Here is a 17330-nt window from a genome sequence, read left to right as displayed (position 1 = left end):
GGTCAAATAAGAATTGCGTTTATTTGATTTTTTTTTTAACAGTTGTTGAATTTGAGGAAAGGAAAACACACAGATGTGTTAGTGGGACAATTCTGATGTTTTTTTAAATGGGGCAAATAGGGCTGAATATTTTCCCTCTGATCTCTGTAATTCGAAAAGTAATCACAGTTTGCAGAATCAAAATCATCGCTGCTTTCCCCAGTTTGCGTACAACTGTGATAAGAGGTTCTAAGTGTTCTGTGAGCTGGCCTTCCACAAATATTAGGGGGATGTTACCATGAAGTGTCACTGACATTGGAGTACAGCCTGGTTACAGCGAATAGCTCAGCAGAATCTTCCCATTGTACCATCATGTGGTGTGTCAACTACAGGGAAGACTGCAAGAAACTTCAAGGAGTCGTGAACACCGCCCAGTCCATCGCACGAACCTGCCGCCCATCCATTGACTCCATGTACACCTCCCGCTGCCTGGGGAAAGCGGGCAGCATAATCAAAGACCCCTCCCACCCGGCTTACTCACTCTTCCAACTTCTCCCATCGGGCAGGAGATACAAAAGTCTGAGAATACGCACAAACAGCTTCATCCCCGCTGTTACCAGACTCGTAAACAACCCTCTTATGGACTGACCTCATTAACACTACACCCCTGTATGCTTCACGATGCCAGTGCTTATGTAGTTACATTGTGTACCTTGTGTTGCCCTATTATGTATTTTTTTTAAATTTCCTTTTCTTTTCCTGTACTTAATGATCTGTTGAGCTGTTCACAAAAAAATATTTTCACTGTACCTCGGTACACGTGACAATAAACAAATCCAATCCATTTCAATGGTCTAAGGGTAACTACTACAGCTTCAAAATGTTTGTTCGATATCGTGACTTGTATATTGAAACAATGATTATCTTCACCTTTAGCCGCTGTCACACTGAGGGTGAACCAGGGCAGGGTGAATGGAACCGTTGGCCAGTCTGTGCTCCTATCCGCCTCTTACACAGTCTCCGACTCAGACGGTTACCTCCGGATTAAATGGACCAAAAGTGGGACACGGATTGTGGACTATAGATGCATATCGAAGAGAGACGACAGGCACAGGGGGCGCTGCCAATACATGTCTGTCCCGGGTGACTACAGACACCGGGCAGTTCTTTTCCCAGAGAATGCTTCATTGCTGTTGAACTATTTAGAGCTCAACGACAGCGGGGATTATGATCTATCCGTCAGTCACTCAACGGGAACAAAATCGGCCAGTTTAATGTTAACAGTCCGGCCCGACAGGGGTAGGTCCTTTTTCTTTTTAAATTAAATAACGATTCCTTGACTATCGTGTCAATTGCAGAAGTCCAGGGATTTCATTTCTGACGGCCGTGCTAGGATTGATTCCTTTGGTACAAAACGCTTCGATTTTTGCATTGGGACTTCCGAATTTGCAGCGGGAACATTTGTAATGGAAATTGACAACACCCTGCGCCGCGCTTTAACACAGATACATGTCCCTGGAATTGTCAAGCAGAATTTGACACAAATTACTGAAGGTTACATGGTCAGAGGTATTAGGGAGCGCCTTCTGAAGCAGACAAATATGGATGTACAGAGAGAGAGAGAGTTCAGCGAGGGGACTCGATTACAGTGCTCAAATATTCAGAACTGGGGAAGACCCAGATCTCAGAGGGGGTTGCAGGACTGGAGGAAGCGCGAGAGCTAGGAGGGGTTAGGATTTTAAAATAATTTCATCTAGCCTGCTGAGCTGGCTCGGGAACTATACGGGTGGTCTCTTTAATACCTATTTCAGCTCTGATCACTGAAATACAGTCACAATGTTTTAAAAAAATTTTAGAGTACCCAATTCATTTTTTCCAATGAAAGGGCAATTTAGCGTGGCCAATCTACCTACCCTGCACATCTTCTAGGTTGTGGGGGCGAAACCCACGCAAACACGGGGAGAATGTGCAAACTCCACACGGACAGTGACCCAGAGGCGGGATCGAAACTGGGACCTCGGCGCCATGAGGCTGCCGTGCTAACCCACTGGGCCACCGTGCTGCCTCACACAATGTTAATATATTCACCTGACCAGGACTTTAATCTGGTTTTTGAAAAATTCGTTTGACCGTTAGGGTAAAACGGCATGTGTGCAAACTAGTACGAAGTTTGTCCAAATCATTAACACAAAGGCTGGACCGAAAGTGTCCTGGGGCTGGGGTCATAGAGGGAAAACTTGACATAATTCCCGGGGCAGGTTGAGCAATGTGGGCAGTGGATGTCCGTGAAGGGATAAACTCCACATATCCATCGCACCTTGACTTATCTTCATCGTTTCCATTAAAATACAGGGACAATGAATGCCATAGGACTGCAAATAAGGGCAGCACGGTGGCGCAGTGGGTTAGCCCTGTTGCCTCGCGGCGCCGAGGTCCCAGGTTTGATTCCGGCTCTGGGTCACTTTTCGTGTGGAGTTTGCACATTCTCCCTGTGTTTGTGTGGGTTTCGCCCCCACAACCCAAAGATGTGCAGGGCAGGTGAATTGGCCACACTAAATTGCCCCTTAATTGGAAAAAATGAATTGGGTACTCTAAATTTAAAAAAAAGGACTGCAAATAAGCATTAGCCAATTAATATCAGCAGCAATTGCTAAGGTCGAGGCTTTGTCTAAAATCTCCGTGACCTTTTTACCATTTGTGGTATTATCAGGTATTACAGTACCCAAGAGGCCGAAGACCATTGGTTAAACCTAGGAGTTTACCATTGGCTGTTGGTACGTAGCACCGCCTTGACGGGCGGGGTATAAGAACCGGTGCCGTCCCAGCAGCCCTCACTTTCTGTACCGAAGCTGCTGGGGAACAGTTCTAGTCGATTAAAGCCTTCAGTTATGTTACAACCTCGTCTTTGAGTTTAATTGATCGTGCATCAATTTAATCGACTAGACTTAAGCTGAAAGAATGGATCTCCGAATCAAGCCAGAGTGTCTACAACTCAGCCCCCATGTGGAGAACTCGGCGGCGATATTTAAGCACTGGCTGGCGTGTTTTAAAGGCTACCTCGAGACGGCTGAAGGCACCCCCACAGGAGAACAAAAAACTGCATCTCCTGCACTCAAGAGTAAGCCCTGGAATCTTCACCCTCATCGAGGAGGCGGAGGACTACGATGCTGCGATCGAACTGTTAAAAGGACATTATATCCGCCCTGTAAACCAGGTCTACACACGTCACCTGCTTGCAACTAGACGGCAAAGCCCCGGGGAATCGCTGGAGGACTTCTACTGTGCGCTACTGGTGCTGGGCAGAAACTGTGGCTGCCCGCAAGTTTCGGGCAGCGAGCACACGGAACTTCTAATCCGGGATGCCTTCGTAGCAGGTATGAGCTCCTCAGAGATCCGCCAAAGACTCTTAGAAAAGGACACCCTGGGACTGAGAGAGGCACAGGCCCTGGCAGGGTCCATGGATGTTGCCTCCAGAAATGCGCAGTCCTATGCGCCCGACCACACGGCAGCCCCCTGGGCTGCATGGCATCCCGCAGCGGCAGCCCCACTGACCTTCCCCGTGTCCCTGAAGGCCTGCGCTGTAAGACGACCCATGAACTACGTCGGGTCCCGCTGTTTCTTCTGCGGGCAGGCAAAGCATCCCCGCGCGCGCTGCCCGGCCCGACCTCCACCTGCAAAGGGTGCGGCAAGAAGGGCCATTTTGTGGGGGTTTGCCAAGCACGAGCCATGGCCGCGGTCTCCAGCGACTCTGGACCGCCGTGGCAATCTTGCCCTCGGGCCCCAGGCGGCCAGCACTCACTGCCACCCCCCCTATCCTAGGGCCACGTCCGACCCACGGGCGTGGCCATCTTGCCCCTCGGACACCACGCTGGATGGATGGGCGCCGCCATTTTGTCCATCCCCGACCACCATGTGCGATCCATGGGAGATGCCATCTTGGATGGGGCCTCAAGCCCCCAGCACGGCCGACTACATGCTGCCCGATCACAACCCGCAACTGCTCCATCTGGCCTCAGTGACGCTGGACCAAAATCGAGCTCGGACACTCGCAACTACAACGACGACGGTGTTCATCAACGGCCACGATATGTTTTGCCTGATCGACTCTGGGAGCACGGAGAGCTTTATACACCCCGACATGGTAAGGCGCTGTTCACTTGTTACCCACCCTGTAAACCAAAGAATCTCCCTGGCCTCCGGGTCACACTCGGTGGAGATAAAGGGGTTCTGCCTAGCAGACCTCACTGTCCAAGGCAGGAAATTCAACAATTCCCGCCTTTATGTCCAGCTGCACCTCTGCGCAGCTACACTCCTGGGGTTACATTGGGGTTCCAATGTAACTTGCAAAGCCTGACCTTCACATTCGGTGGCCCTATACCTCCCCTTACTGTCTGCGGCCTCGCGACCCTTAAGGTCGACCCGCCTTCCCTGTTTGCGAACCTCACCCCAGATTGCAAACCCGTCGCCACCAGGGGCAGACGGTACAGTGCCCAGGACCGAACCTTCATCAGGTCAGAGGTCCAAAGGCTACTGAGGGAAGGGGTCATTGAAGCTAGCAACAGTCCCTGGAGAGCTCAAGTAGTGGTGGTGAAGACCGGGGAGAAACATAGGATGGTCATTGACTACAGTCAGACCATCAACAGGTTTACGCAGCTGGACACATACCCTCTCCCCCGCATATCCGACCTGCTGAACAGGATCGTGCAATACAAGGTCTTCTCCACGGTGGATCTCAAGTCCGCTTACCATCAGCTACCCCTCCGCACTAGTGACCGCAAGTACACTGCCTTCGAAGCAGATGGGTGGCTCTACCAATTTTTATGGGTTCCCTTTGGTGTCACTAATGGGGCCTCGGTCTTCCAACGTGCGATGGACTGAATGGTTGACCGATGTGGTTCCCGTATCTGGATAACATCACCATCTGCAGCCATGACCAGCAGGACCACGACACCAACCTCCGGAAATTTCTCCAGACCGTGAAAATCCTTAACTTAACGTATAATAAGGATAAATGCATATTTAGCACCGACCGCCTAGCCATCCTCGGCTACGAAGTGCGAAATGGAGTTATAGGACCCGACCCTGAACGCATGCGCCCCCTTATGGAGTTCCCCCTCCCTCACTGCCCCAAGGCCCTGAAGCGCTGCCTCGGGCTTTTCAGTTATTACGCACAGTACGTATAACTACGCAGACAAAGCCCAACCCCTAATCCAGTCCACAACCTTCCCCCGGTCAACGGAGGCCCGCCAGGCCTTCTGCCGCATCAAAGCAGACATTGCAAAGGCCACGATGCTTGCCATCGACGAGTCCCTCCCCTTCCAGGTCGAGAGCAATGCATCCGACGTAGCTCTTGCGGTCACCCTCAACCAAGCGGGCAGACCCGTGGCCTTCTTCTCCCGTACCCTCCATGCTTCAGAAATTCACCATTCCTCGGTCGAAAAGGAGGCGCAAGCCATAGTAGAAGCTGTGCAACATTGGCGGCATTACCTGGCCGGCAGGAGATTTACTGTCCTCACTGACCAACGGTCGGTGGCATTCATGTTTGATAATGCACAGCGGGGCAAGATAAAGAACGACAAGACCTTACGGTGGAGGGAAGAACTCTCCACCTACAAATACAAGATCTTGTACCGTCCTGGGAAGCTAAACGAGCCTTCCGATGCCCTGTCCTGCGGCACGTGTGCCACCGCACAAGTGGATCCCCTCCAAGCCCTCCACGACGACCTCTGCCACCCGGGGTTCATTCGTTTTTTCCACTTCATTAAGACCCGCAACCTGCCCTACTCCATCGAGGAGGTCAGGACAGTCACCAGGGACTGCCAAATCTGCACGGAGTGCAAACCGCACTTCTACCGGCCAGAGAGGGCGCACCTGATAAAGGCTTCCCGTCCCTTTGAACGCCTCAGCATGGATTTCAAAGGCCCCCTTCCCTCCACTGACCGCAACACGTATTTCCTGAACGTGATTGACGAGAACTCCCGGTTCCCATTCGCCATCCCCTGCCCCGACATGACCGCAAACACCGTCATCAAGGCCCTCCAGGGTATCTTTACACTGTTCGGGTTCCCCGCGTACATACACAGTGATGGGGGTCCTCCTTTAGGAGCGACGAACTGCGTCAATTCCTGCGCAGCAAGGGTATCGCCTCAAGCAGGACGACCAGTTACAACCCCTGGGGAAACGGGCAGGTAGAGAGGGAGAATGGAACAGTCTGGAGGACCGTTCTACTGGCCCTACGGTCCAGGAATCTCCCAGTCTCCCGCTGACAAGAAGTCCTCCCGGAGGCCCTCCACGCTATCCGGTCGCTGCACTGTACAACCACAAATCAGACAACTCATGAACGTCTCCTTGTCTTCCCCAGGAAGTCCTCCTCCGGGACCTCACTCCCAACCTGGCTAGCGACACCCGGACCCATCCAGCTTCGGAAGCACGTGCGGGCGCACAAGTCGGACCTGTTGGTCGAGGGGGTCCACCTGCTGCACGCTATCCCCCAGTACGCCTACGTGGCGTTCCCTGATGGCCGGCAAGATAAAGTTTCCCTCCGGGACCTGGTGCCCGCCGGAACCCCACGCGCACCCAGACCATTACCCCCCTCCCCCACCACAGCACCTCACTGGAGGGTCAGCCCTCCCGCCACTCCTACCTAGGCCATCCCACCCACTGACGCCCCCTACAGGCGCCCCCCTCTCGGCCCAACCGTTGGCCCCACCAGCGCCGTCTAGGGGTGACGAAGCTGCCATGGAGACCGACGCCATGCTCCCGGAGTCTCAGAAGTCCGGAACCCCACCAGAATCACCACCGAAGCCCAGACGATCCAGGAGGATGACCAGGCCACCCGACCGACTGATTGTTTCACTGTAACTATAACCGTAAACGTACACTGAATGTATATATCTTCCATGCTTGTAAAATATTCTCGACAACTCTGTAAAGAGGTATCACGGTACCTCCATACCTGATCATACCATGTAGATGCAATTGTAACCACTGGCCACCACCCTCGCTGGACTCTTTTTTTTAACAGGGGGTGAATGTGGTATTATCAGGTATTACAGTACCCAAGAGGCCGAAGACCATTGGTTAAACCTAGGAGTTTACCATTGGCTGTTGGTACGTAGCTCTGCCTTGACGGGCGGGGTATAAGAACTGGTGCCGTCCCAGCAGCCCTCACTTTCTGTACCGAAGCTGCTGGGGAACAGTTCTAGTCGATTAAAGCCTTCAGTTATGTTACAACCTCGTCTTTGATTTTAATTGATCGTGCATCACCATTTAACCTCTTGTACTTTTGAAGTCAAAACATGACAAACTCTTCCAGACCACACAAGGGACGACACGCTATAAATAGGTTCACAATATGAAACTTGCCAAGTCTCAGTTTAGGGATTGCTGCGTTATCATTTCTCTTTATTTTAAAAAAATAACTCAATAGTTATCCAGTGCCTTCACAACCAGGGCCTGCCGTCACTGAAAAAGGCTATTTGAGCTTGGGTGCATTTGCCGGATGTTTGAAGGTTTCTCTAATTAGTTCCACTCTTTCTTGAATATATTCAGTGACTTGGCCTCCACAGCCTTCCGTGGTAGAGAATTCCACAGGCTCACTACATTTTGAGTGAAAAAAAACTCCTAACCTTAGTCAATGTTTTACTCCGTATCCTGAGACTGTGTCCCCTGGAACTAGATTCCCTCATCAGGGAAAACATTTTCCCTGCATTTAGCATGTGCAGCCCTATTAGAGTCAGATCTCCTCTCATCCCTTAAATTCCTGTGAACACAGGCCCAGTCGAACCAATCTCTCCTCATAGAGCAGCCCTGCCAACGCAAGTATCAGCCCAGTGAACTTCTGCTGCACTCCCTCTATCCCTTCTTAGGTAGGGAGACCAAAGCTGCACATAATACTCCAGGGGTGGTCTCACTAAGGCCCTGTATAACTGCAGTATGCCATCACTACTCCTGAACTCAAATCCTCTTGCAATGAGGTCCAACATATCATTTGCCTTCCTAATTGCTTGCTTCACCTGCCTCTCCACTTTCATTGACTGGTGTATGAGGGACCCAGGTCCCTTTGTGTATCCACACTTCCCAATATATCACCACTGAAATAATACTCTTCCTTTATTGAATGTGGCGACTAGGGGCTTTTCACAGTAACTTCATTGAAGCCTACTTTACCCATGCAGGTAAATGGAGTTGAAATACTGACTGGTCATGATCTAATTAAATGGTGGGAGTGGCTCGGGGTGCTGAATGGCCTATTAATTGCCTAGTATTCAAAAGTCCTTTTGCTCCATCTGAAATAACAGAGACACCAGAGGAAATTCTATGATACCATCTGAAAACCACTAGCCGGAAACTTATGACCTAAGGCAACAGGTTTCAAGGGCAGCTTTTGGCAAACAGAAAATAATATCAAGATGCTGCCTATTTGCCTCAGATTGAACACAGATTAAAGCAAGGTCGATTTGTAAGTTGTTAGGGCTTCATTTTGATACTTTGCAACTTGACCACATCAGATTTGAATAGTATTACTGTTGAGTTTTCCACATTGGCAGTGACTGACTAGACCTTCCAATCAAGCTCAACTGGAAATAGTTCAGCAGAATCTGTAACAAAACGTCACTGGAAGAAAATAGGTCCTCAAGCACATGTAGCGGTTACTTTTACACTTCTATTTATTTTTAAAATAAATTTTGAGTACCGAATTCATTTTTTCCAATTAAAGGGCAATTTAGCGTGGCCAATCCACCTACCCTGCCCATCTTTGGGTTGTGGGGGCAAAACCCACGCAAATATGGGGAGAATGTACAAACTCCACACGGACTGTGATCCAGAGCCGGGATCGAACCTGGGACCTCGGCGCCATGAGACGGCAGTGCTAACCACTGTGCCGCCGTGCTGCCCACACCTTTACACTTTTAATCTCTTTGATTTGATCAGTAAGTGTTACGCCAATATTTAAAATGTCTCATTTCACATTTACCTGGATTGCAAAGGAGTTGGTTAAATTATCTGGGATAATACATTGGTGGTATAAAATCAGTGGGATGATTGTTTTAACAAAAATGTTCTTCAGTTGCTGTTTTTGCCAATGATCATTTTGTTTGATTTGTTTTTTGATATTTGTTGAGTTTGAGAAAAAAAATAAACATTTCCGGGGCTACAGCGAAAGAGATGAATAATGGACAACTCTGTAAACTCTTTCGAAGAGATGTGATGAACCAAATCGCCTCCTTCTGTCTGTGCGATACAATATGAAACCACAACTAGCTTGGGCAGCACGGTGGCGCAGTGGTTAGCATTGCTACCTACGGTGCTGAGAACCCGGGTTCGAATCCCGGTCCTCGGTCACTGTCCGTGTGGAGTTTGCACATTCTCTCCGTGTCTGCGTGGATTTCACCCCCACAACCCAAAGATGTGCAGGTTAGGTGGATTGGGCATGCTAAATTGCCCCTTAATTGGAAAAAATAATTGGGTACTCTAAATTGTAAAAAAACAACCCCCAATTAGCTGAATCACAGCGAGTCAGAATAATTCAGCATGTGTCTATTTAATCCTCTGCACAATTATTTCAACATAGAATAATAGAATGGTGACAACACCATACAGTGGTTAGCACTGCTGCCTCACAGTGTCAGGGGCCTGAGTTCAATTCCAGCCTTGGATGACTGTCTGTGGGGAGTTTGCACTTTCTCCCCGTGTCTGCGTGGGTTTCCTCTGGGTGCTCCGATTTCCTCCCAGAGTCCAAAGATGTGCAGGTTAGCTGGATTGGCCTCGCCAGTGTTCGAGGATGTGTAGGTTACGTGGAGTTAAGGGGATAGGGTGGGGGGATTGGGCCCAGGTAGGGTGCTCTTTCAGAGGGCTGGTGCAGACTCAAAGCAATGAATGGCCTCCTTCTGCACTGTAGAGATTCTATGGTCTGAACACAGAAGTCGGCATTTGTCCCAACATGCAGCAGCAGCTCACCTGGTATCCTTTTTCCGTAGCCTTGCAAATGTTTCATTTTCAGACAATAATTCAATTTCCTTCGGAGTGCCATGGTTGCCTCCTCCACACTCCCAAGCGTTGCATTGCAGATCCGAACAACACGACTTATTCTTTATTTTGTCAATCACCTTAAATCTGTGCCCTATCATTCTCAATCCCTCCATGAATAGGAACAGTTTCTCCCCATCTACTGTGTGTCCCCCTATTACTTTGAACACCTCTGCTGTTTATAGACCCCATAACAGTAGGGGAGGCATTGATGTAGTGGTATTGTCACTGGACTAGTAATCCAGAGGGGCTGGTTTAGCACACTGGGCTAAATCACTGGCTTTTAAAGCAGACCGAGCAGGCCAGCAGCACGGTTCAATTCCCGTAACAGCCTCCCCGAACAGGCGCCGGAATGTGTCGACTAGGAGCTTTTCACAGTAACTTCATTTGAAGCCTACTTGTGACAATAAGCGATTTTCATTTCATTTCAGAGACCCAGGGTAATGGGGTCCCAGGTTCGAACCGCAACATAGTAGAAAGTGGAATTTGAATTCAATAGAAATCTGGAATTAAAAGTCTAATGATTGTTCACTAATGTCCTTTAGGGAAGGAAATGTGTCATCCTTAACTGACCACACATGACTCCACAGCAATATGGTTGACTCGGAAAAGCCTTCAGGGATGGGCAATAAATACTGGGCCCAGCCAGTGATAATGTTCGCATCCCCTGAAAAAGAAAGTGCTGCCACGTACAGTTGTGAAAGGTGGTGGACACGTATTAGAGAAGGAATCTCTACAAATATCCCAATCCTCAGTCCTGGGCAGCACAGGACATCAGTGCAAAGGACAAGATTTAAGCATTTGCAACCTTCTTCAGCCAGAAGTGCTGAGTGGACAATCCATTGGGACCTTCTCCTGAGGTCCCTAACATCAACCGGTCTTTGGCCAATTCGATGAAAAGAGAAATGGCCAAGGCTAAGCTCCATGGCTGGCTTTATTTGCCCTCCAGAACTAGCCAGACACCAAACCAAAACGTTCTAGTACAACAGCACTTACTAAACAATGTAGGAAATAGCCCTATCCACAATAAGAAAGACAAGTCCAGTCCTGCCAATTCCTGCTCCATCAATCTATTGTCAATCATTAGCAAAGTGATGGAAGATGCCGTTGAATGTACTTCAAGTGGCACTTATTCAGCGATAGCCTTATCACTGATATTTAGTTTGGGTTCTGACATGGGCACTCAGATCCAGACCTCATTATAGGCTTGGCCTTCACATGGATAAAAGAACTGAATTCCAGAGGTTAAATGAGATTGACTCAAGTGATTTAAAGCAGTATTTGATCAAGTGTGACATCAAGGAGCCCTAGCAACTCTTAATGTCAATGGGAATCAGTGACAATTCTTCTACAGAAATTGAGATGTTTGCTGATGATTGCATGGTGTCCGTTCCATTTGTGCCCACAAGTGCTAAGAAATGACCATCTCCAAAACTATTTCCCCTTGACCTTCAACAGCATTACTATCACTGAATCCTGCACTTACACTGTTCTGTGGTTCACCAGTGACCTTACACTTAACTGGACCAGGTATGTAAATACTGCGGTAGAGGCTGGAAATTTGGGTAACTTACATTCTGGCTCTCCAAAGCATGCATACCATCCACAAAACACAAGCCTGGAATGTAATAGAATACTCTCCACTTTTTTCAACAACATTTAAGAAAGATAACCCAGAGAAAAGCAGTGTGGTTGATCAAGACCTGTCCAGCACCATAAGCATTTGCATTCTCCACCACATTTGGAGTACTGTGTACAGTTCTGGTCGCCTCATTTGAGGAAGGATGTGGAAGCTTTGGAAAAGGTGCAAAGGAGATTTACCAGGATGTTGCCTGGAATGTTGTCTTACGAGGAAAGGTTGAGGGTGCTAGGCCTTTTCTCATTAGAACGGAGAAGGATGAGGGGCGACTTGATAGAGGTTTATAAGATGATCAGAGGAATAGATAGAGTAGACAGTCAGAGACTTTTTCCCCGGGTGGAACAAACCATTACAAGGGAACATAAATTTAAGGTGAATGGTGGAAGATATAGGGGGATGTCAGAGGTAGGTTCTTTACCCAGAGAGTAGTGGGGGCATGGAATACACTGCCTGTGGAAGTAGTTGAGTCGGAAACATTAGGGACCTTCAAGCAGCTATTGGATAGGTACATGGATTACGGTAGAATGATATAGTGTAGATTAATTTGTTCTTAAGGGCAGCACGGTAGCATTGTGGATAGCACAATTGTTTCACAGCTCCAGGGTCCCAGGTTCGATTCAGGCGTGGGTCACTGTCTGTGCGGAGTCTGCACATCCTCCCCGTGTGTGCGTGGGTTTCCTCCGGGTGCTCTGGTTTCCTCCCACAGTCCAAAGATGTGCAGGTTAGGTGGATTGGCCATGGTAAATTGCCCTTAGTGTCCAAAATTGCCCTTAGTGTTGGGTGGAGGTGTGGACCTTGGGTAGGGTGCTCTTTCCAAGAGCCGGTGCAGACTCAATAGGCCGAATGGCCTCCTTCTGCACTGTAAATTCTCTGATAATCTATGATTAATCTAGGACAAAGGTTCAGCACAACATCGTGGGCCAAAGGACCTGTTCTGTGCTGTATTTTTCTATGTTCTATGTTCTATGTTCTATGCACTGGAGCACAATGGGAACCTCTATTTTCCAAACTTGTGAACTCTACACCTGGAAGAACGATGTAGATCCATGGAACACCACCACCTGTAAATTCTGCTCCAAGTTACACACCATCTTGGTATGGAACTGTAACCCTTTCATTTAAATAAAAAATAAATTTAGAGTACACAATTCATTTTTGTTTTCAACTAAGGGGCAATTTAGCGTGACCAATCCACCTACCCTGCACATCTTTGGGTTGTGGGGGTGAAACCCACGCAAACACAGGGAGAATATGCAAACCACACGGACAGTGACCCAGAGCTGGGATCGAACCTGGGACCTCGGCCCCGTGAGGCAGCAATGCTAAGCACTGTGCCACCGTGCTGCCCTTGCACCCCCCTTTCATAGTCACTATGGGCCGAAGGGCCTCTTTCCATGCTGTAAAATCTCTATGACTCTCTATGAATCTAATTGCACTGTGGGCGTACCTACACCAGATGTGCACAGTCGTTCAAGAGGGCAGTTCAATATCACATCCTCAAGGGCAACTAGGGACAGGCTCACATCCCAAGAAAAATTAAAAACACATTGCAGAGATTCCGATAGGTATGTAAATTAGGTATGTAAATAGGAAGAAATTAATGAACATGGTGGGTCTATAAGTAAAGAGGCAGAGCTAGTTAAATTAGAATGGGGCACAAGCAACTGGCAGAGATATCAATCAAATGTTGTGTCTATCTTTACAAGCTGATAGACACAAAACAATTTGAGAAATAAAGAGGCATCATGGGTCTAGTGAGAGTAAAGAACTTAAAGAAATCATTATAAGTAAAGAAATATTTCTAGCGAAATGGTGACAAATCTCCAGGAATGATGTCCTGCAACCAGAGCTTTTAGAAATGGTAGCTGCGGAGATAATGGATGCATTTGTTCTGATCTTCCAGAATTTCTTAGATTCTGGAACTGTTCCCAAGGATTGGAAGGCAACAAATGTAATCCCACAATTTAAGAAAGGTGGACGGGAGGAAATAAGGATCTGTAGGCCTTTTACTAGTAGGGAAAATGCTTGAAATCTATTCTGGACTTGATAATGGGCAGTTTGCGAATCATAAGCAGTCAACATTACTTAAAGAATGGAAATAATATTGTACATATCTGTCGGAGGTGTTTGAAAATATGATCGCCAGGAAGGAGAAGTGTATTTGAATTTTCAAAAAGTATTTGGCAAGAATAAAGCTAAAATTTACATTAACTTTCAACTTAACAGTCTAAAGCCTAAGGCTAAAAAGTCTTACTATCATCATACAAGGCAATGGTGAGACCATGCCTGGAGTTGTGTGAGATGTTTGGATTTCTTTACTGAAGAAAGGACATGCTTGCACCATAGGGAGCACATTGGAGGTTACTATGCTAGTTCCTGGATTGAGGGCAAGATTAGGTTTCCATTCCCTGGAGTTGCAGGGAATGAAATTAAACATACAAAATTCTTAAGGGGTTTGATAGAGTGGATGGCAAGAAAATATGTCTCAAATTGGAGAACAGAGTGCGCACGGTCACAGTCTCAGGGTAAGGGGTAGGCCAACTGAGACTTTGGTCAGGAGTAATTTATTGCCTCAGTGAATTGTGAATCTTGGAACTCTCTACCTCAGGGACTGAGAGTGCTTAGCCAATGAGTATTTTCAAGTACAGAGGCCAATAGTGTTTATGAATGACATTAAGGGAGCTGGGCAGCATGGTAGCACAGTGGTTGGCACAGTTGCTTCACAGCTCCAGGGTCCCAGGTTCGATTCCTGGCTTGGGTCGTTGTCTGTGCGGAGTCTGCACGTTCTACCCATGTCTGCGTGGGTTTCCTCCGGGTGCTCCGGTTTCCTCCCACAGTCCAAAGTTGTGCAAGGTATGTGGATTGGCCGTGATAAATTGCCCTGAGTGTCCAAAAAAGGTTACATAGATTATCATAGAATTTACAGTGCAGAAGGAGGCCATTCGGCCCATCGAGTCTGCACCGGCTCTTGGAAAGAGCACCCGACCCAAGGTCAACACCTCCACCCTATCCCCATAACCCAGTAACCCCACCCAACACTAAGGGCAATTTTGGACACTAAAGGCAATTTATCATGGCCAATCCACCTAGCCTGCACATCTTTGGACTGTGGGAGGAAACCTTTGTGGTTATTGGGTTACTGGGTTATGGGCATAGGGTGGAGGTGTGCGCGTAAGTAGTTATGATCTTGATGAATGACAGAATAAGCCCTCATGGTCAAATGTCCTCCTCTAGCTCCTATTTCTTAGGTTTTATGTAAAGGAATTCATTCTCTCCATCTGATATTTATTTTGAACTTAACAGTCTAAAGTCTAAAGCATACAGCACTTTGTTATTGGTCTAGCAGCCTACTCTCTAGGTCAGCTGAATTGCTGCAGAAAACAGAAAATATTAAGATTCTCACCTTAATTAACAATCATGTAAATAATTCATTGGAAGCCTTTAGTTGAGGCTGGGATGTGGAAATGTGACATAAATATTAATGTCGATGAAGATCCAAATACCCCATAAGAGGTCCTTCCATTCCCAAAGGGATACCTTGGAATAACAATTAACTGCAGTGAGTGTTCCTACCATTTCTTTTTAAGATTTTAAAAAAGTTTTACTACTATTTCATTATAATGACAACATTTTTACTTATTGCACAAATACAGACAAGAAACGAACACCAGGAATTGAAGCCAAAATTCGATACTTAAGCCTTATTGTTATTTTGATCTTCTTGTGTTTCACTGTGAAAACACAAAGAGGTAAGTGCTGTGAGACAGTCTCAGACCTCTGCTGTATCTACATTTATTGTACAATGTTAATTAAAATATGTATTATTATCTGTAATGGTGGAAATCTATGACGGATTAATTCCCCTGTTCCAAGTGAGCTCGAAGCAGCAATACGAAAATAATACTTGAATTCTTTCTAGATTCTTGTTGGTTTTTGTAATGTCGTCCATTTCATTTCCAATCTTTGTTGTCATTTATCTGAAATGCTGGACGGTACAGATGAGATTTTAACCAAACTGGTTGGACTGGAATCTAAAGGAGACTTACACCCTGTCCAATATCATACCCTGTTGAATTTAAAGAGACTAAACTTAGGAGGGCTGTAAAACCAGTGTTCTCGATCCTGTCAGCTCCACTATGTGTGACCAGGATTACAATTGTGCCCTAAGAGACAGACGTAAGATGATAAACCCGAATATCCCAGGATCCTCCATCGGCCGACGCAGAAATCGCAAAAATGCGATTGGACGGGGAGTAGATTCCGATGTTAAAATCGCAGCGGGTACCGATTTGTTGCCAAATCGCAGTTCCCGTCACCTCAACAGTGGTGTCAATGCGTTCCGAAGCGCACGTACAGTAAACACCGTTTGCATGTCATTACCGGGCCCTACCCAGTATTCTCCAGGGCCTCCGTGATTCTCAATGGGCTGTGTTCCTGACGGAGCGGTTTACTTGTGCTTTTAAAAATCGTGAAACCAGTGTCGTGGCTGATGAGGGAGAGAGATCTTGGGCGGGATTCTCCGACCACCCGCCGGGTCGGAGAATCGCCGGGGGGGGGGGGGGGGCAGCGTGAATCCCGCCCCCGGCGGCCGCCGAATTCTCCGGCACCGAAAATGCGGTGGGGGTGAGAATCACGCCGTGCCGGTCGGCGCCCCCCCCCCCCCCCCGGCGATTCTCCGGCCCGCGATGGGCCGAAGTCCCGCTGCTGTCATGCCAGTCCCGCCGGCGTGAATCAAACCACCTACCTTACCGGCGTGACTGGCGGTGCGGGCAAGTTCTGGGGTCCTGGGGGGGGACGGAAGCGGGGCGATCTGGCCCCGGGGAATGCCCCCACGGTGGCCTGGCCCGCGATCGGGGCACACCGATCCGTGGACGGGCCTGTGCCGTGGGGGCACTCTTTTCCTTCCGCCTCGGCCATAGCCTCCGCGATGGCCGATGCGCAGGTGGACCCCCCCCCGCGCATGCGCGGGGATGACGTCAGCAGCTGCTGACGCTCCCGCGCATGTGCGGACATCCGCCGGCCGGCGAAGTCCTTTCGGCCCCGGCTGGCATGGTGCCAAAGGCCTTTCCCACCAGCCAGCGGCGCGCCAACCACTCCGGCGCGGGCCTAGCCCCTCAAGGTGAGGGCTTGGCGCATAAAGGTGCGGAGAAATCCACACCTTTGGGGCGGCCCGACGCCGGAGTGGTTCCCGCCACTCCATCCCGCCGGACCCCCACCCCGCTGGATAATCCCGGCCATAGTCTGTAAGAATGAATCGGTATCAAAAATGTTAGATGTGCAATTTACATCCATACTCTTCCAATTTACAAAAGTACCATTATTCTAACGTGGGAGTGGTGATCTATACTGTGTATTCCAAGAGCAATGTTTGATTAATATTAAAGAAATATTAACAAGGGTTTTCACCTTTAGGTTGTAAACAATCTCAGAAGCAAACAGAAAAGGAAAATGCTACTGAGGATAGTCGGGTAAGTGGAATATTTTGTATGTAAGTGGAAGCTTTATCGACTTTTAAAAATTAATATTGAAATAACACTTCCCAATCCTACAGCTTTTCCAGCTGATGGGTATTCTCCAGTGACTGGAGGTGCCTTTGGTGGGTGACCCAAGTCTCTCTGTCGCAAAGGGGGCGGTGACCACAACAGAGTGGTAGATGTCTTTTCCTTCTTGTGGCAGTCTCTTG

General features: G+C 48.2%; 1 long non-coding RNA gene across 1 annotated transcript; it reads left to right on the top strand.

Annotated features, from left to right (window-relative positions):
* Positions 1 to 1178: 1178 nt before the first annotated feature.
* Positions 1179 to 17115, top strand: LOC140389410 (uncharacterized). Its single transcript, XR_011934386.1, has 3 exons — positions 1179 to 1278; positions 15301 to 15396; positions 17060 to 17115. It is a non-coding gene; the product is annotated as an uncharacterized lncRNA (long non-coding RNA).
* Positions 17116 to 17330: the final 215 nt, after the last annotated feature.

Source organism: Scyliorhinus torazame, chromosome 14, assembly GCF_047496885.1.
Source record: "Scyliorhinus torazame isolate Kashiwa2021f chromosome 14, sScyTor2.1, whole genome shotgun sequence".
NCBI classification, from domain to species: Eukaryota; Metazoa; Chordata; class Chondrichthyes; order Carcharhiniformes; family Scyliorhinidae; genus Scyliorhinus; species Scyliorhinus torazame.
This window is presented reverse-complemented; position numbering and strand designations above follow the sequence as displayed.